Genomic DNA, 20,367 nt, shown 5'->3' with positions numbered 1-20,367 from the left:
GCAAGTATAAAAAAAGTCAGGTTTTTTTAATTTCTACCTTAAGATATGGGAAAGTAGTTAGCTTAGATGCCAGTTTCTTCTGTTCACTTCTTTTACTAGTCTCATTCACAGTTTCTAACGCAAACCAGGTGGTAACAGCCCAGTTGTGAAAAGCACAAAATAGCTAGGTGTGTCATTTCCACCACCTGCTCTTTAGCAAAGGAGAAATATTAATCTCTTTTTCCATTTTTATATACCTTGTTCTGCAGCTCACACACAATTTACATGACTGAAAACAAAAAGCGCTTAAAAGTGTTGCCAGAAAGAAACTTCTGTGCCAGGAAACTCTCACTGACATCTCCATGCACGAGCCCAAGCACCAGGACTCTAGCTCCCACTGGAAAAGGACTCCTAGCTCCTTTGCTACACAGCCCACAGTGGTTGCAACACTGAGCTGATCTGCCCAACACGCTGCATCACAAGAGCAGATCACTCTGCACTGCTGGCTCACGATGCAGGCAGGCCAGACTACCCTGGATGCTTATCCACGCTGTGAGAAGGACCTCCCCGCACTTACCGTAACATGAAAAGTGTTACATTTTCTGTACCAGAGTATTTAGCTTCCAGAACAATTGGACTGTTCCCTGCTGAATAATAAGAGAGGAGAGGAGAGGCAGAAGCAGAGGCAGAGGAAAAAGAAAATGGACACCATTATTATTAGGAGTTGGACTTGAGGGTCTGTGGGTCCCTTCCAACTCAGGATATTCTACAATTCTATGATTACTGAATAGCTTCCAGTCAAAACTGGTGTCAGTAAGTACGAAGTGAACACTGGAGACAACCCTAGTGCTGTATTATATTAATACACCTAAGAAAGTTGTACTCTTTTTTTATGTGGCATAATTGACCCACAGCAAAATATGTCTGCCCAATTTATTTATTACTATCCCATTGTAGTTTTGATTAGCAGTTGCTCTTTTTCCTTTAGTGGACAAAAAGATCCATGTTTTTCATATAAAGCTAATGTTGTTATCTTTGTATGACATGTGAACTCAGACCATCCAAAACTCCTTTCATAATTCCTTAATTTATTGACCAAACACACACTTTACTTTTAGTACTGAGTATTAAATACTGTTATTTGTACTCAAAATTCACATCTGGGGATGAAAAGCATAAAACAGTCAGCAGTGATTTAGGAACATATACACTCTTCAGAGCTATATTGTAAATGTATCTTACACACTTGATCTTATTTTATTAAAAGGCAACTCTTACTAACTCAGTATTCTTAAAAAGCCCTAACTAGCACCTTACTCCTCAATCAGTCCTTTACAAGTACTGCTTCCAGAAAAAAATGTTTCTTCCAGGCCTTTGCTTTACCAGAAGCTACTTTTAAAAATATCACTAGAGTGTGGAATTCAGCAGAGATACATAAAAGCTGTTGAAGTCTGGCCATTTCCATGCTATGGTGCAAGACTGCAAACAGCTTTTGCTGCCACACCTAAGCCAGACTACAAGCAAAGACAAAGGGTTCAGGACACTAAAAGCATGTTCTCACAAAATACAAAACCTCCATCTATACGTAGTTCAGACTGATTAGTAAAGGTATGAGTTTGGATTTTCTTTTTAAATATCCAGGCTTGGTTTTGCTCACACTACTTTTCCCCATGCTCTTAGAGTTCAGTTTTCAGCTAGACAATTCTCTACAAAAACAGGAGAATAAAATTTTGCTATGAATGCTTGGTGTCAACAAAGGTAGATGCAGAAGAAACTTAGTCAAGAGCACAACATATGATTGTACTTTTTGATTACCAATTTAGAAGGCGGGGTAAAAACCCAAATTAACTTTACTGCAAGTATGAGAGAGGGTGGGACTCCATCATTCAGATGAGAAAGCAGGTATAAACAAAGGAGGCTGACACTTCCAGAGATTAGTTACAGCCTCACTTCCAAACCACTGGAATAATGAAGGCATCTAGGAAGAGAGATGTACATGCTTGTTTGTTTATATTACCTCTTTTAAAGGCTGCTTGGGTTTGTTTAGCCTCAGTTACTGTGATCTCTAAAACACACAAGCTCCAAATCAGAGCACCTGTAGATCCGTGTAGAGCACATTTCACTCAGTGCAGTCTCCCATTTCTGCAACGACCCCGATGGTTTCCTGCAGCCAGGCCACAAGGTCTCGCTTGTATGGAGACATGGCAGGAGATAACAGCCAGAGCACGCTGTGCAGCCTGCAGGATGCACTGGGCTGGTGCAGGGAGCCCTCTCCACCCCCTGAGAGCACGGCTGCTCAGAAGCTGCAATGAGAAATTTCACTGGAAAAGCTCAGAGCTGACATAAACCAGTAACTCACAAGTGAACACGGTATCTACAGCCAGTGCCTACCAGCACCTGCCCAGACCCACTCTCAGCTCGTTACAGTTCCTGGATATCACCGCTTGCCCTCTGCCTACAGAAAACACTGGTGATCGGAGCCCAGCTTTGTATCACTAAATCCATCAGCAGAATTGAGCACTGGCATTGACAGTTGCAGCAAAGAAGACAAAGACCAGTTAAGTAACCAAGTTTCAGTCACTAACAATGAAAACAAACAAACAAAAAAACCAAAAACAAAAAAACCAAAAACAAACAAACAAACAAAAAAAAAGAAACTGAATTTTAGGGATAAATTCTCAACAAACTATTTGTAGCTGAATAATCCAACACTACCTACAGGCACTAGGGGACATGGGGGGGGGGGGAAATCCAGAGAACAAATAAATTTCTTAATTTAATTTATGAAAGAAAAGGATTCTAAAACTTGAATATGATTTATATGCTGTCCTCATGATGTTCTACAGGACACTCATGCTAAAGACAGGTTTAATCTACAGACACATTCTTTTAATAGCAGCTGCAGTTTCTGTTCCAGGACAAGTGCCAGTAGCTAATGATCCTCCTGTTATCAATTCTGCTTTGATGGGATGAAAACTCATTTTCCTGGTCCTGACAAACAAAGCCCCTCTCTTGCATATTATAAATACACATGTAAAATAATTTGGGTAGTAGAAAGCATTTAACAAGATCAGGACCATCTGTATGGCTGGACATAAGGCCAAACAAAATCCCCTTTTGGCAAAGAAGTTTTGTGACCAATCCTTGCCACTTCACTGCTACTGTAGCTGCTTAAATTCCTCTGGCTACAGAAGAATTCCTGCTGGGAAGGATTTGTACATGGGACAGTTTTGTCTTACTGTGGATTTGCTTTTAATAATCAAGTAATTTTCTGAATCTAAAGAGAAGGAAACAGGTAGTGCAACACATGTGCAGATAAAACATATGAGTTGAGTGGGCAAAAAAAAGGGCACACCATGATCCCTCTACCAGCCATGATTTTACCACCATTTTCTTAACAACAATAGGAACTACCAGATCAGATGACATGCCAGAATACATTCAGGAAGTTCAAAACTCATATATTCTGCTCAGAATCACCCCCTGGGTGCTCAGTCCAAGACACCGGTGATGAGCACATTTAAACCACAGGCCACAGAAGTTAAACAGATTAGAAGCTCACATAAAAAGTAACTTGATAGGAAGAATTTTTAGGGACACAAGACCCGTTAAGCAGCAACTTAGAGGATGCCTAAGTATCTGGACAAGTTATTTGAGACAGCATGAAAAATCTGGTAGTAAAGTGGGAATTCTGAATCCATCTAACATTTCCCACTCCCAGGAGCAATGCTGGAATAGGCAAACATGCCAAGTATTCTAAAATCATAGTTAGCTTTGTCAAAGAGGTACTTAACAGAAATTCCAGGTGTCCTATTCTCCCACTGTACCTCAACTTTTTGTTATACTCTGGAGTAGCAGATACTTACCTAGGAGTCCCATTCTGCATAGCTGTTAGAGAGCACACACAGTTCATCTCACTTTCCTTTTCATTATTAATTGTTAGACTTCTAACTCAAGGCTATCTTTATCTTACCCAAGTACCAATCTGATTAACGGATGCAAACCTTTCACCTCTCAATTACGCAGTAAATTTTCACTGCTTCATGAAACTGATTAATCCTGTCATATCCTCACCCATAGATAACTTAAAATGCGTATTCAGTACAGAACCAATTATCTTTGACCGATAACGGAGGCATTCTTCCTTCTTCGTCTTTCCTTTGGGTCATCCTTTTTTTTTCCTTTTTCTACTTATCAAGTCCTTCTAGATGAGCTCTTTTCACTGCAAGAACAGTGAAAAGTGAATTGTGAAACAGCATCATCAATCTCATGCTTTTAAGATGTTAGTCTTGGATTAATACTCTACAGGATATGTAGGACAAATACTGGAAGTCCTCAAGAGTAAAAAAGCTGAGATACTCTATAAAACGTGCTAGAAGAGGCTAAATGAAAACAAATATGGTTTGAACATGGGTGGTTGGTTGGACAATCTGTTCCAGTCCCAAGCAACCTTCACTCAGTGATTCTGTGATGGTCACAACAGCTATGCAGCACCCACCTGGGACAGGTGTGGTGAGGAAGCACAGTGACACTGTGAAGAGAGGAAACACAATCAATGTCCAGCACTCTTTCCCTGAGTAATTAAATGCTTGTCTAAAAGACCACTTTAGAAGTAGCAGACTGCCTGCAGAAACGATTTTTGTTCTCTGTTCTGTTAAGCTGGTTTCCAAAAGGACTTGAATCATCAGCTTTGAATAAATAATGCACACTCTGCAGTGTCTAGGGGTAAGTGGCTACATTTACTTTAAACACAGTTAAAACAAAAACATCCATGAGTTACTAGGCAAGCAGGATACATTTTCTTTCACTACTGGATATCAAATGTCAGAAAGATCCTATGGAATAAAAACAACAAAAACAAATTAAAACCAAAAAAATCTTCTAATGCCATTGAGAGCATAAAGATCTCAAGGTAAACTCAGATGATACTGTAACACATAAGAGTTAAAGCATGAACATTTTCAGTTAGCCCGTTTTCCAAAAGGCCACTCATGCAAAACAAATTCTCCTTTTTTTCCCCTTTTCTTTCTTGCTTTGTAAAATGTGTCTCTGTTTGGGGAAGTGGAAACTTTCAAACGCACAGATGTTTGTGATTGCACGCTAGCAGCCTGCTGGGAACCATTAATGGTGTAGAGAGTAAAGTTATTCAATCATCTATAAGTCACTTTTGAAAAGTGCTGCCCTCAGTCGAGGGGGTGATTAATGGCGTCCAGCAATGACACAGATTACCCCCTGCCCATGAAAGCTCTTTGATTTTAATGCAGTTAAGCTACTGAAGTAAACAAACCAATTTGGTTGTTCAATGAGCTCTTTGTCTCGTTAAAAATTATTTGACTAGACTAGTGGTAAAAGAATATTGCATATGTCCCCAAACTCAATTTGGCATTCTGTAATCATAGCAGCAATTACATTTGCAAAAAAAAGTTTAAAAAATTAACAGTGGCAGAAAATGGTCAACCTTTAATTAGGGACTTTTCATTAGGGATTTTTGTGTGCAATGAAATTAATATTTCTAATCACCACGGTACAGCAAGCAAGCTTCTGTATGTTTCATAGAGGCCAACAGCAACTACAGTCATCAGGCAAAAGTTTCAACAAGTAGTTGCAAATTTGCTGCTCAAAAGCAGACAGCCCTCTACTCCTCCCAAGCAGGCTTCCTGCAAATTGCAGGTCCTTCATCCCTTGGGAACACCTGCTGCAGTTTGGTGCCTGGCTGCACTTGGCACTTCATGTCAGGGCAAGTTTTCCTTCCCTCCCTTGTACAATCAAAATGATGAGTATGTGAATGCAGCAAGCTGAATTATCAAGGCTGAGGCATTTTGTTTCTTTATTTAAATGTCAGGTGCCCCATAATGACTGGGATTTACTGTTCAGGCAGTAAATTTGAGTTCACAATACCAGTGAGTGTTTGGCTACCTTTGTGATCCGCATACATTCAGTGACAGAAACAACTACCTCAGAAACCACAGGGAGAACCCAGGCACTTAGGAAAAGCTGAGGGCAAACCTCTGCCAGAGGACTACTGGAGGGAGTACCCACTGTGGGCATGGCCTGATAATCACTTTAACTCTTTTTGAAGTGATGCAACAGGACGGTGCCTCAGAGCTATTTCTGGAGCTAACACCACCCGCTCTCCATGAAGTCCCCCACTGCTCCTGGCCATTGGCAGGCGTGAAGCTGGCTGTAGCAATGGCAGTGACACGGCTTCCTGTGCCACACCACAGCCTCAGGTGCCATTTACAGCCCGTCTCAAGCACCTTCCCTGTGCACCCCACAGCCTCAACACTTCTACTGCTTAGCAGAAGTGCGACTTTCTGTACTCTGTTATTCACAGAGTAGCAGCATTAAACAATTAAAGACCTCATCTAAAATGGAGCTGACAGCATTGCCATCCTTGGTTTTAGAAAATGTCCCCAGACACGTACTTCACAATACATCAAAGATTGCTTTCAAACCTTCAAACAGTTATCAGAGTCTCATTTTTCATCACATTCCTCCCAACAAATTGATACCAGCCTTCCGCATCTTATGTCTGAGAACAACGTATCCACTTCCTACACATCCTGATCAGCCTCTTCACTTGAATTCACTCTAAACCCATCTCCTAACGCCCTGCTACTTCCTGACCGATCCTCTCAACCTTTCTTTTATCCTTCTCACACAATTTTTAGCATCTAATCTACACACAGCCACAGCACTGCAACCTGACAGAAACTTGGTAAAACCTGCTTAAATTCAACAAAATGCAGTAGATGGCAGGGAGAACTATTTTCCTTTGGCAGTATGACACAATGAGCATTCAAAAAGTATAATAATAAAGACAGATTCCAGATCAGGACAAATAATACAGTTCACCTACATAGATCTGATGAGCATTTTAAGCTCACAGTGTCTCATGGTATAGGATGTCTAAGTAGAAGATGTTACTGTCTGGTAAATTTATGGAGGAGGGACAATCTGTGAGACAAAAAGCACACAAAGGTGACAAAAAGGAACAAAGCTCAGCAAACAGGTGTAGTATTTTGTTTTCTTAAAGGAGGGAAGGGAGGGGGAAAAGAAGGTTCCAGCCATGTCACCCTCAGAACAGATACTATTATACAGAACTGATATTATTATACAGCATTAGAAAGCAGACTTTTTTGTCACCACTCCCAATTTTCACACGTACTCCAAAACATGGGAGAACTTAGCACACCCAGACTGTCAAAGTCAGTATTTCACAACAGTAAGCATACAAGTTACTTTTTACCTTATTTCTAACATTCTAATACATCAATTTACTAACTCCTTTGTTGTATTTAATATGCAGAGAGCCTTGCAAGGTTCTAAATAAAAATAATCACACATTTCCAGCAAGATGTATCTGTGTGTAGCTTTGGTTCCAAATACAAAGTGAAACATAAGAGAAATATGTTGACTTGCTAATGTATTACAAAAAGAGTTTACATTTTTACACTGTGCTTCCTTTTTAGCTTTTCAGCTTTGTGTCCTACTTTCTGGTCTATTAAAAGATTTCTTTGCTTTTTAATTTAAATTATCCTTTACCCTTTCTTCATTTCTTAGTTGACAGGATACTATTACTCGTCATGTAGAATGCTCTTCGATAAATAGAACTACCTTAAAGCTGCATTTAATTACTCTTGCTCACTTCCTCACCCTGAAGCTGTTGCAATGTTATCTATCCTACTCTTTTGAAGGAGCTTCATACATAAATCAAATTTAAAGAATTAAAACCGGAGCATTAATTGTTACTATAAAACTGACCTGAGTTATGCAAGGAAGCTACAGATACTGAAATATAGAAATCTGAAGTCAGTTTTAATGGATTTCTGTGTCACTTCCACTACAACTTTCTTATGTGACCTCTGAAAAACATCTCTTAGTTTAATGCAAAGGACAAAGCAGAAAAGGCACACAGGGTTTTTTTTGTTGAGATTTCTTTGTTAAAGCTGTTCTTACCGCTTGCAGATGCAGCTTCTTATAGCTTCATCTTGAATGAAGTTTTCTCAGATAAAAATCTTCTCCAGTCTGTAACCTGTCCACAAAAATTGAGAAATGTCATTGTTTTCAATTATGTTTTGTAGAAAGTGGGCAAGGGCGATCTGACAGCATCGAGATAACAGAAGAGTGTTTAGAAGTCAATAAATGTTGTTAATGATTTCTGTCTGATAGCTAAAATTGCTATTTTAGCTTCCTAACAGAGTCAAGAGGCTGCAAAGAATTCAGTAAGGCACCAGATAAAAAGCCCCCTACTAGTCAGTCAATAACCACTCTGAAATTATAGAAGCAGAAAGACATGCCATTTTCTGAAGACAGTCCAGGTGTTATAATCACACAAGGAAATAGCCTAAAGCATAACTTGCTCTTCTCTCCCTCATCCTTTTTCTTTTTCAAATAAAAGCTTGTTTTTCTCCCAGTAGTGTTTACATATAGCAAAGGCAGTGAGTTCTTACAACATCTCACATTTCAAATGTCATTCAAGCTGTTTGTCAATCTGTCCTAAAATGTCATATCATAAAGAACTAGTCACATTTTCTACTTCTCATGCAAGTCTCCAGTTGTCACCTAAACAAGATGGAGACTCTTTTTCCCCACATCTAAAGCAACTTTGTCTAAAATTACTGTTAAAACTAACAACAATATGGGAATAATTTATTTCTGTGAAGCTTAAATCCTTTTCATAAAAAGAGATGAACCACCTAAGCCACAGATGTGGTTGTTCAGAGAGATGAATCAAGAATGCTTTGCCTGCACAGGGTGAATTTACTGAGAAGCACAGAAGCTGAGGGGGAAGCAGAGTCCATGAATAAGCTCAGCCTTCAATAGTTTTCTTTTCACTAGCTCCCATCTAGGCCAGCACAACTGCTGTAGTTGAAATAAGCATTAAAATGGTCATTTTCAGGAAAGGGCTGGAAGGTGTTGTTACCTTTTTTTTTTTCCTAAATCTTAGAACATAATCAGAATTTTATAAAAAGAAAGACTGGAGAAGCCGAAACTGTTCTGAATTCTTCAATCTTAAATCTGTTTTTCAACTGTTTGTGTTGCTGTCCAGGTTAACATTAGAACACCATGGGATTTTTTTCTTTATCAGGGTATTAGTACCTCCTTAGTGGTCAATTTTTTAAATAAATTCACTGAACTTGGATATAATTGACCTATTTGCCTATATAGCACCTTCTGCTGAAGGAGTCTGAACTCCTTTACAAAAGGTTTTGCAAGCAGCATGTACAAATTAATTTCTCCCTAGACAGGAGAGAGGAATTATAGGCCTGTATTTTTTTGAATCTGTTATTTATATGCCTTTATATTAGATATCATGCAAAGAAAATAACTACAACTTCATCAGATCTCATGACAAAGCATTCAGCTTTGCCGAAATTCATCCTGTACAGTCTACCTTCTTAGAAGGTTCTTTTTGGTGCTCCCATTTACACACACACATCAATTTCACTTGGAAAGTAAACCAGATCTGCAGAACTCATTTCTGCTTCAATCTAATGCACTAAGTTTCATTGCGGCTGCTGCCTTTGTAACATTGATGCCATGATGATTTCTTCCCTTTTCTTTTATACCCCTGTTATACCTTTTTCACGACTTCTGTATTCTCAGTGCTTTTTCCCTACATTCTTGGACTTGTTTGTCAAGCTAAGAGACTAAACATTTTAGAAGCTTCGTTGCTAAGGACCAGTGTGCCCCAGACCCCAAGGTCCTCTCCAGAACACATTCTGTAAACCAAGATAGAACCATCCAGGGGAAGGTTCCTTGGGGAAGGGGGCTCATTCAAGCCTCTCATTGGGGAATTTTTGATAGATATGCCAATAAGTAAGACCTGTAATGTTATACCCAATCTTTTGGGGGTGTGCATTGCGGTGCATTCCACCTGGATGTCGTGTACCTAAGGATCCTTAAAATAAATACCAAGGTAAAATCCCTTTTTCCCTTCTAACCATGTTTGACTCTTGATTTTAAGACCAGGAAAAGGCATCAACATCGTTCACTTTCATGGCTGTAACATCTGCACCTCCAAGATGTAAATAAGAAATTGAGATCAGTGTGGCACCACAGCATACTACAGGCCCATTAATGCCACATTTATTTTGCTGGGCAAAAGCTTACTTTTCTTCCTGAAACTTTTCTTTTTTTTTTTATTTACTGTTCCTACAAAAGCAAAGACTTATAATGAAAAAAGCAAACTTGCTTAGGCCACTGTGTTTAGGTTTACTGGGAACTTCCATAAATACATGATGCATTTGCAATCACTTAAAATTACCTTTACTAAACATTTTATGGGAGGGAGGGGGGGTTGCCCTCAGCTTTCAAAGCACAAGTACTGCTCAATCTTATCAGTGTTTTGAAGCCTGCCACTAATCTACTATGGCAAATAAACAGAATAAGCCTCTGCTATGAATCTTCAGAAAAATTACACTTGTGTCTTACCCACTGTATTTGTTGTGCCCCCTTCAGTACACATGAATGGCTTTCTCTTTACTGCAGTCATGAATGCTACACCTAAAAATCCAGCCTCTTCATCCCTGCATTACTTAAACTCTTACAAGTGAAAGTAATGAAAATATCAGACATCATGTAAATTAAGAATGAAGAATTTATTTTATCACTCAAGAACCTGCTGGAATACTCACAACTATTCAACATAAGGAATTGCTTTAAAAAAAAACAACTGTGACCAAAACAATAATGATCTACAGATGAATCTGAAAACATCACACAGCAGTCTCTCACCTTACTTAAAGATCGTGTTTAAAATTCAGAAGTCTATCTATGACCTCCAAAATATTAAACAATATATTCTGACTTAAAAAATTGTGGTCATATATAGTTAAGAAATAAATAATAAAGGAAACATTCTTTCTCTTTAGGTGTTCATCCTCTAGGAGAATATTTACATACACACAGTTCTGTCGTGTCTCTCCCACAACCCGCCCACACACATACAGACATCTATAGAGAGAGTGAGGAACATATGCTCGTTACCCTATCTGAAAACAAACACAATAACTAACACCTGTACTTAGTAATTATGTCATAAGAAAATCCTATCTTATTTCTACAGGTCATTCCAGTGGGTTTTAAAGAAACCTGCTGCCGACAGTCATTAAAAAGCCTGTGTCCCACTATACTTCCAGAAACAGGAAGAAGAGAGCAGAATAATGGAAACAAAGTCAGTACAGACCTTCCCCATACAACACTCATCAGAGCCTACTGTAATTTGCATAACTATTCAAGTAATTAACCAAACCATAATACCTGAGCTCTGTTTCTCCTCAAGCTTTACATTCCCCTGATACAAGGAAAGAACTTTTCTTCAAGCTTGTTTGGCCAAACTCAACTGGAACGCTACAAGCAAAATAGAGTAATGTGAAATAAATCACACTCCAACCTGCCAACAGGCTGCATGTTTATATATATTATCAGAAAGAAGTCAGGATCTACTGATACTCCCAGCTGAAGTCAGCTGGAATTGTGCCACTGACTTCCAATCACACAGAACCATGCTAAACATCTCTGGCTAAGGCTTTGTTTTAATTCCTATGAAACATGTCAGATATTTTGATGCCACATAAAGAACAACAGTAATGACAGTAAGTTAGCCTTGCATAAAACCAGTAAATGTTTAAAATAAGTATGTTGAGACCTGCTTGAATAACAGAGGGTGCTCAATACAATTTAGTGCTTGTGACCACCTGCAGTACTATATCCAGGATACAATGCTAATTTTAGATTTCTGGATGAATGCCCACTGTAGGATATGCTATTTTTACTGAGTTCTGACATGTCTGTCCAACGGCACATCTCCATTTCTGAAGTGGTACTGAAAGGCTATTAAAGCTTCCAGTTACCACTTGGCTCAAAACTGCAAACTGTGAGTACTTTCACCAAACTGTTCTTCATATTCTGATTGATTTTACACAACAGAACTTACAAATAAAACCAGAATAAATAACTTAAAGCAGTATAACTAAGAAAATAGAATCAAAAATGTAACAAAGAACCCATGCCGATACATGTATTACTGTATTTCACATAATAACATGGATTTTGGGGGCCACCATTCATCAAGTTTCAATTTAGACCAGTAAGCCACCAAGTACATTGAACAATCCAGATTTACATATGATTTTTTTTTTTTTTTTTTAATATATGAATACAAAGGTTTTTCCCAAGGTGGTATTTTTAACCAGGGTATAGGGTCAGCAAGTTTGGAATGAGCTTTAGCAGTTTAAGATTTCTACCTTTCTACTCACATGTGCTTCTTCCCTTTCCTGCCATTTTTCAAAAGGTAGACTGAGACTGTTCTGAGAGATGTCTTCCATTATGACATATTTAATACATATTTAATAATAGAGACTTAAATATGAGCATGGTATTTGGCATGCATCCTGAAGCAAACCATAGGACACATCTTCGGCCACTCTCCAGTGAGGAAAACTCAGTAGTCAGGGAGAAATGTCAGTCAGAGACAGTTACATGAAGCATGAAACCCCCTGAGAAGGAAAAAGCCTTTATTTATTAAATTAAATGCAAATTTTTCATTTTAATACTTCTGATCTGTTTTTGTGGATTTTATCAGGTATGCTTAATTAAACCCACTCATCAACACCAACTTTGTTCAAAAGAACAATTAATGAATAGGGCACAGAAGCAGCTTAGCCCTGGAGGAGTCTCTGACATTTATTTGTTCATAGTGAAGACTGTTCATTAATTGCTCCCTCATTCTAAGCCTCTAAATGATATTTTTGACACAATACTACAAGTCATTGTGACTTATTTCCCAAGCTAGCAACATCTGCACTACATTAAGTTAATAAAACTACCTTTGAAAGGATTTCAAGAACATATTTAAAGACACAGGGGAAAAAAGGAAAGTCTGGATGTGCTGACAGTGGAATAAAGAAATTGTATTGAATTTTTTACTATATTATCTCACAGTACACTTTGTAGTACAGATAATTTAAGAAAATATTTTGTGTTCCATATTCACCATAATAAATGGAACTCAGGCAGAAGTCCACCATGATTTTCCAACCTATTTCAACTGTGGTCCCACACCAAACTAAGCTGTAATGTTTCATAGGTCTTCTGATGATCATAAGTTCTCAGACAAATGGGAAGATTGGCTTTTTGACTGCTTTGGTAAAAAAACATTACTTTTTTAATTTTTTCAGAAATAAAAGGTGAAGAGTAAAGAGTCTGGCTCTGGGTTATGAAGTAACCACACTAAACCACACAAAGATCTCTGTCGAAGATATAAAACAAAGTTGTATCATTTCACACTGAGTGCATGCTTTAATTTATGGGATGGCTTTGCCGACCTCTTCCGGGTTCCAGAAACCAGGGTGCATTTTTTAAGTTTGAAAAATTAACTTGTTTATTTCCATAACACATCTATAGGACCATATCATCCCTATTAGACTTCCACTGCAAAGCAGATAATAATTCACAAAAGAAACACAAAACAAATAAAAAACAAGGTACATGAAGTTCATACCTGGAGAAAGCTGAAAGCCCTGTAGATCCACAGACCTTCAACGTGCAAATGAGAGCAGTGTCCACTCTCAGAGCTGGTGACATTACTTCAATTAGCCTGACCCAGTTTTCCAACCTGGAATTCAGTTTCTGTAGGTCCTATTATATAGCAACTCCTCCTGCCTGGCAATTATTTACATTAACACAGCCATCAAGTTTCACGCAGTTACATGTATGAGAAACTCTGTGTTAAGCATTCATTAGCTAATTGTATACCTCTAAGTACTTAAGAAAAGCAGGGCAGCAGCAGTGGATATGCTTAGCTGGAACACAGGTTTTTGGTCTATTCCAAAAGGAGACTGACGCTGCAGCAGTCAGGGTGAGACTAAGAGGGTAACACTGTGCCCCCCAGCAGGGTGCCAGGCGTGTAGTGCTGGAGGGAAGGGAGAAAGGCTTTCACAACTTTGCAGTTGCCCATCTACTAGCTCCCACCACATTGTTCTCCTATGGCACACGGGCTCTGATTTCCTCTGAAGCCTTCCACTCTCACTCATCCAAAACATCCTATCTCATCTCTTATTTCTACCAGCTGTTTCTCCCCTCTTGGCCACCACCTACATCATTATCTTTGCTCCTTGAATGATGCATTTAAATAAAAAGAAAAAAACTCCACCCACCTACACAACAGCAGCTGCCCTTCTCTGTCCTGAGCTTCAGGACACAAAGCAGCAGGAAAAAAACTGACAGCTCTGAGTCCTGCTAGCCCAAGCCCCGCTGCTTGCTCAGAGTTCAGTGACAGCAATACACTCAGCCTGGGTGACAGGAATGCAGGAAAGGTGACCTGCATGTCTCAGATGTGATAGCAGTAACAGGGCGTTTGGCAACCTCCTGATGGCAACCTTCGGCTTGCTCACAGACACAATTTCACCTGCTGGGACACATCTTGGCTGACTCACTGCAGAGTGAAAGCAGAGAAGAGTAATTCCACCTAGTTACAAAATTCACAACAGATTCTTATCGTTGATGGATTAGGAAGAGAGGGATCAGCTAACTACAGCAGCACTGCTAGAGAATCATTTGTTCATTAATACATTTACACACATTTAACCCAGAAGCAGAATGCAGGAGCACCCCAGCCTGCCTTACACCCTAGGCATTGTCCTGCACAGGACAGATCTAGCAGAACTGAGCCAAATTACTAAGCAGTAAAGCAAGGGATATCCCAATTTGGCTTTGCCTTCAAATGTACACACAGCAAAAACGAGCTCAACAGAGCAAATGAGCTCATTTTATTGGCTGTGCTAATCTGAAATGTAGATAAACTGTGTAGAACTTTTATTTCCAATTTTTTTTAACGTGAAGCAGAGCTAAATGTCAACCCTCAATATTCCACACCTCTTCATTAACATTAAGCAACATAACCTTTAATTAAGAGCCCTACAAAAGTAACATATTACTGCACTTTATCTGAAATAACATATTAGGACCTATTGATGCCACTTTCAGAACTACACAGTAGTTTGAGGCAGCAGAATCTGAAGACTTTAGAAATTAAAACACAACAACTGCGCTTAAATCTTCCAGAACACAGAGACTTAATCACAGCCTGTAGTAAGAGTGCATGGCAAGATATACCATCAAATCAGAGACAAACTATGAAAAAACATTTGCACTTAAAAGTGTTCACCAGCTTTCAGAAAAGTATATTAAAACCTCAAGTATCTGTGTACATTAGTGTAGTCCAATTAGCCTGTCCATGTTTCTGGTTCATCTAAATTAACATACTTCATAATTTACGAAAATTCTTCTGATTCAATTGTGTTTTCTGAATCCAGTTAAATCACTTAATCACATCTGCCTTTAAAAGATCCCACTAGTCATGAAAGATTCATTCAAAGGACATTTCTTTTATTCACTTTTTTTCACTCTCCAACAAAGCTTCACTCTCAGCTGCAGTCCAGCTTGCCAGAATAAGAAGTTAAGAAGTCTATGAATTTTAGATATTACACATAATCAATATTTGATACCAATAATTCTTTGTTCTTCAAAGAGATGAGCTCTTCAGAGCTCAAAATAAAACTATCAACTATCAGAACACTGTCCTGATCTCTGTTTCAATTCACTTTGTCTTTGGAAGAGCCCTGTGCACTAGCCACTGGACTGAAGCCAGTAAGTTCTTCCCAGCAGAAAGGCCTCTCTGTCCTTCCAGTATTACTTTGTGGGATACTACAGCAGCAATTTGACTAAACAAATGAAGAGATTATTATCTATTATCTAGCCAGTGTTTGACAAACTGGAACAGACTGTTAAAATGTGGTGAATGCATGCATGTGTGTAGAGGGGGGGGGGAAAAAGCTTACCCCCAAACAAGCACCCCTACATATCTGTGTAAGAACTGTAAGGTGAGGTTAATTTTGACCATTAATAGAGTAAGCCAGGAAGTTTGTAAATTCTGTTTGCAAAGAGTTCTTTAGGAAATTACAAGTGTCACAGATACATTTTACTATTAATATGAATCTTTTAAATTATATATAAGTTTTACTGTCAGGAGGGAACATTACTATGAACCAGTTATCTCGCTAGAATAATTTTGGTCACTGAGCTCCACCCAACAATTACTACACAGAAATTATTGCTCAAATTAGTTCTGTCTAGCACAGCCTTCATTTAATTCAGAAACATTTATCACACATTGCTAAAGTATCTATCAACACTATAGTTTTATTATAGAGATGTGTTATACTTCATTTTCCTTTGATGGTTCAGAACCTTGAGCAAACTGAACATGTCACCTGCAGGTTACAGGCAGCTGCCAGCCAAAATAAATGCCAGAGGAAGGCAATTAGCTTGTGTCTCCAGCCTACTTTATGCCACACTCGTAAGACACCAGAATCATTAAAGCATGGAATGATTAGGGTTGGAAGGGAGTTTAAAGATCATAGAATCATTAAGGTTGGAAAAGACCTCCAAGGTCATGGAGCCCAACCTTTGACCAAACACCACCTTGTCTACTAAACCATAGCAGTAAGCGCCACATTCAGTGGTATCTTGAACACTTCCAGAAACCGTGGCTCCACCACTTGCCTGAACAGCCCACTCTGATGCTTACCACCCTTTAGGTGAAGAAATTCTTCCTGATGTCTGACCTGAACCTGCCCTGACACATCTTGAGGCCATTTCCTCTTGTCCTGTTGCTAGTTGCCTGGGACAAAAGGCCAACCTCCACCTTGCTACAACCTCCTTTCAGGTAGATCATCTAGTCCCAAACCCCCTACCATGATCAGAGAACCCTCCACTAGACCAGGTTACTGAGAGCCCCATCCAGACCGGTCTTGAACACCTCCAGGAACTGGGAGTCCACAACCCCTCTGAGCAATCTGTTCCATCGCCTCACCATCCTCCCTCACAGCAGAGAATTTCTTCTTCCTATCTAATCTAAGCCTGCCCTCTGTTATCTTAAGGCCATTACCCCTTGTCCTGTCATTACATGCCCTTGTGAAGAGTCCCTCTTCAGCTTTCTTGTAGGTTCCCTTTAGGCACTGTGAGGTGCCACAAGGTCTCCCCAGAGCCTTCTCCAGGCTGAACAGCTCCAACTCTTAATCAGTCCTCACAGGAGAGGTGCTCCAGCTCTGCTCTCCTCTGGACTCATTCCAACAGGTCTGGAAACATTAGAAACTTGGCAAGAGTTAGCAGTAAATCTTTCAGGAGTTACTGAAGTAGAACTTTAAGTAAGGAAGGTTTAAAGAAAACAGTTCAGAGCTGATATTTAAATACAAACTACAGAGTGTACAGAATCTTTTCTACAGGACTGCAAGTATGAAAATATTACTGCCAGAAGTATGAGAAGTATCTTACCATTTCAAGGATTCTGCACATTGACTTGCATCCTTCACTTCCCATGCTGAGCTACAGTGGAACGCACTGGGAGTGATCATACCAGACAAAACCGATTCCATCCGTAGATGCCTTGGGGCAAGGATACTGTATTTCCATTCATTTTTGAACAGCTAGGTATACCCCCAGAAAAACTGGATAATGGAAAATTGATGCAACAGCTTTCTCTGTCAATGAGTTCCTGAGGCCAACATGTAAATGTTGTCCAGAAAATTACCCAGTGTGCAACAAGCCAATAATTACACACTCAAAAGAGATATTGATTATTTATTTCAGAGCTGCACAAGCCTGGGTGCTCAGTGATACTACACAAATCAAGCACACCATCAAAACTTTTTACTATTTATACATTTTGGCAAACAGAGATTTTTTTAGTGTTCCTTGGCTACAAGTTACATAATTCTCTTATTAATTAGTATTCTATCTTCTATTGGTAAATGATTCTCTTGCTTCCCATGCTAATTAGTCCCATGCTCAGTGTTTCTCTTCTTTTGAGTCGCTGGGTTTCTTGGGTTGGTGGTCTGTGAGTTGGTGGTTGCAATCTGCCCCTGCCAGAATTACCTTTTACCCAGACAGAGCTGATTTCAGCACAGATGCTGAGTTGGCTTTGGTAGTTTCTTCACTGTCTTGGGAGTTCCGCCAGATGTCTTTGTGGCCCTTAAATTCTGCATTCTGTGTGTCCCCGATCAGTGGTGGACATCCTTCTTCCCAAGGTTTGTTAACCTCCCCCTAGGTCTGAGATCACTGAAGCATGTCAAGCCCTAAACCTTAACAAGGCAATTCTACCAACAAGTAATTTGTTCTTCTAACACCTGGACATCACTTAGAGCTTGCCTGTTAGCTGCCATCTGTTTCATGCATTAAATCTCCCTTCTTGTTGACTAGGCTTGAAAGTATACAAGGATGAAACATCAATGAACATTCTTTTTTGAGAAAATTTTACATATTCCACATTTTGCAACATAACTACTCCAGTTATAAGCCCAAATGCTGTTTAAATGGTGAATCTTGGGAACTACTCTGGCAAAAAGAAGCCAAATGAAACATTTCAGAAGAAGAAACTACTAGGTTATATACCAGTTGCCATTGCTAAAGCTGAAGGATCCAGATCTTCTTCTCATCACTTTCTCCCTAATCAGCTGACTGCAAGAGCAATTCCAAACTCCTTTCAGTCACAGTACGACACATAAACCTGAACAACATAATATTAAGTCTGGTGAAGTCAAATCCTTACAACTCAGTCACGAAAGTAAGGCTCCTATGAGCACTCTAGTTAACACAACCCTAATGTTTGTAGGACAAGTGATACAATTATGGAAGTAAACCCAGATGCTCTTATGAAGCCAAAGGTTGTGGTTTTTCTCAATGTTTTGGGATGAAAGATGGCATTAGAAGTACCTACAAGACAACACAAGTGATATTCAGGAACAGACAGTTTTTTTCGAAGACCGATCATTCGAATTATCAATTATCTATAGATACTAATACAAACACAGAAACATTATTCTTCAAATGAAGATTGATTTGTAGAAAATAAGTTTTTATGTGGAAGCAAAAACATTCAACACATGCAAAATTTCTTATAAGGCTTAGAAAGTTTTAGTTACCAAATAATCAAGGAGACAAGGTACTCAGACACCATAAAGCAACACTTTTCACAATGCAGAAAGTGGCAAGAGAAGACAAGCACCCAGCTTAGCAAGAAGCAAACTAAAGCAGCTAGTTAAAACCAGAAATCTCTAGATCCTCAGGTTTCACCTATAATCAGGTTCTCTAAACTAGATCTATGGCTACAGGTAAGTCTTTGAAGGTGTCAGCTTGTGCAGAGAGCTGGGAAAAGGCCTGGTGTCAACTGCTCCACTCACTTTTAATTCCATTTTCAAAATTTTCAGTGTTGGCATTGTTAGAAATTTGGGGCTTATAAAAAAGATCAAGGTTGATAAGAGTAGCAGGGGAAAAAAAAACAAACCTCTTGTTTAAATGACTTTTTTAAGGGAAATGCTAAATCCCAAAAATAAACAAATACATGGAATTAGAAATCAGGTCTGGTTTATACAGAATTCACAGTAAATCTGAAAGGTAAGTTAAGCACATGAATTGTTCCCCACAAACAAACAGAGCTCCCTACATTTCCAGTTAAACAAGTTTTATATTTCCATTTATTAAAATATTAGTGAAATGCCTCTGCAACAAACTAGTTCTTTTTTTAGCCTTCTGGTAAAAATAAGCAATTACAACACAGCAGCTCTACAAATGAAGCTGAAGGACAAGCTTTGTCAACAGTCATCCTATAAAAAGACTAATGTGTCTTTTTCCCAAGAGGCAGATAGCCATTGCCAGCAATGAGTTCACAGGGGTACTCTAAGAAAAATAATGTTTGCTCAAGTTATTTTAAGAGCACTTTATGGTTATGGGTTTGAGAGAAAAATATAAAGACTCAAATATAAGAATTAAGTGTTTAGTTCAAGATTATTTTTCTTCAAAATTCAACACTGATCTCATTGGCCTTCAGATTAAATAAATTTGCAAAACAATCTCTCCTGACAGTTACAGATAAGTGAGCAAAAAAAGAATGTTCTAATCAAAGCTACTTGCAAGCTTGCTTAAAGAAAGAATATTGATGGAAAAAATCAAGTTCCTCCACCCAGACCATTAATTTAATTTAAAACAACAGACAACAATGGCAAAAAGAACAGCAATTCAGCTCTAGAGCCCAGATCTCTCTTTTTCCTGTTGTTGCTAGTTACATCTTTTTTTTTTTTTGTAGCCAGCCATTAAAGGATGATGCCCAGGCTTCACTGGTTTGCCTTCTATACTAAAGATTTAACTAATGCTTAGGTAAAGAGTCTGACGCTATGCGCTCAGGAAAGCAAAAGAAGATAAACTGGAAAATCTAGCAACTTTCTTGGACAATTCAAGAAAGTCTGTAAACTCTGACCAAGATTTACAACAGAATTACATCAGTTAGACAAGCCTCCAGAGCCCAGGGTAGCAGCATTTTAGGACTTC

General features: G+C 38.9%; 1 protein-coding gene across 5 annotated transcripts in view; it reads right to left on the bottom strand.

Moving 5' to 3' along the window:
• SEMA5A (semaphorin 5A) overlaps positions 1-20,367 on the bottom strand; it is a 318,257-nt gene that overhangs the window by 291,262 nt on the left and 6,628 nt on the right. For 4 of the 5 annotated variants that reach the window (XM_042048660.1, XM_042048661.1, XM_042048664.1 and 1 more), the window contains exon 2: positions 7,939-8,014. The exons of the other annotated variant lie outside the window; for it this stretch is intronic. The gene's annotated coding sequence lies outside the window, so the exon portion shown is untranslated. The remainder of the gene's footprint in view (positions 1-7,938; positions 8,015-20,367) is intronic. 5 annotated transcript variants of the gene reach the window in all.

This window comes from Corvus kubaryi, unplaced genomic scaffold (assembly GCF_017639235.1).
Source record: "Corvus kubaryi isolate FWS band 111438036 unplaced genomic scaffold, C.kubaryi_AGA036_p1.0 68, whole genome shotgun sequence".
Lineage (NCBI taxonomy): Eukaryota > Metazoa > Chordata > Aves > Passeriformes > Corvidae > Corvus > Corvus kubaryi.
This window is presented reverse-complemented; position numbering and strand designations above follow the sequence as displayed.